Below are 1,026 nucleotides of genomic sequence, written 5' to 3'. Positions count from 1 at the left end.
CAGTACTCGCTGTTTCTTGGTTGTTCTTCCCAGGCGGTCTTTTCAGGTGTCAGTGCTTGGTTCCTGGTATCCGGTGTCTGCCGTGGTCGTTCGGTTCGGCGGCTTCTTCTTTCTTTGTTTGGCGGGCCCGTCTTCATATGTGGGTCGTATCGACGTACAGCCCAGCTAACGTCCATTGCGGCTCCGCTGTGCTTGCGTCACGTCACCACGTCCTTCTGTGGCTCCGCCTCTGTCTCCGCCTCCAACACTCCGCTTGCCTCGCTCTGCCGCTTTGATGCTACGCCACTCTATCACCGCCACCATTTCCACCGTCACTGCCGCCGCTGTCACTTCCAGTGCTCCTGCCACACACCCCCGTACGGGGAGGGTGCCCCCTGCCACCTAAGGGCAGGTACCCAATAATCTACTCGCTTATATTTATTGCTTTCAAACCGCTGGGTGGGCAGGAGCTGGGACTACAGCCAGGAGCTCACCCCGGCCGCAGTGGGTCTCAAACAGCTGTAGCAGCTGTTCACTGATGTTACCAGCAGGCGTTTTACCGCCTGCGCCACCGCTCTCCCTACAACAGTCATCTTGCAGGCAAGAAGGGGTAGACTGGGAGGCAAAATGGCCCTTGAAAAGTTCCTGCCCTCAGACCACACCTGGATGGGCATGCTCACCACAGCAGAGCTCAGACTGCCAGTGTCTCATTATTCCCAGGTTTGGTAGCCTTGAGCTCACAGCAACCTGCCTTGGGCTCAGGCAACTGCCACCTCATGGCAGTGGTGGCTTGCCTGGCCTGGGTTCAGACAGCAGCTGGCTTATGGCAGCAACTCACCTGCCTCACACTTGGGTTGCCAGTTCCTGGAGACATCTCCCCCTGTGGAACATGGGTCACTGCCCTGCCCACCCTATGTTCAGGCTTCTTCTTCTTCTTCTTCTTCTTCTTCTTCTTCTTCTTCTTCTTCTTCTTGCCAGGGTGGCCCTGCTAGGGCAGGTCATTGGCCCCAGTGGAATGGGCAATGATCAGCCCACTAAGACTTTCCC

The sequence above is a fragment of the Gekko japonicus genome, unplaced genomic scaffold (genome assembly GCF_001447785.1).
Source record: "Gekko japonicus isolate JY-2015 unplaced genomic scaffold, Gekko_japonicus_V1.1 scaffold1848, whole genome shotgun sequence".
NCBI lineage: Eukaryota > Metazoa > Chordata > Lepidosauria > Squamata > Gekkonidae > Gekko > Gekko japonicus.
Note: the sequence above shows the minus strand (reverse complement) of the source record.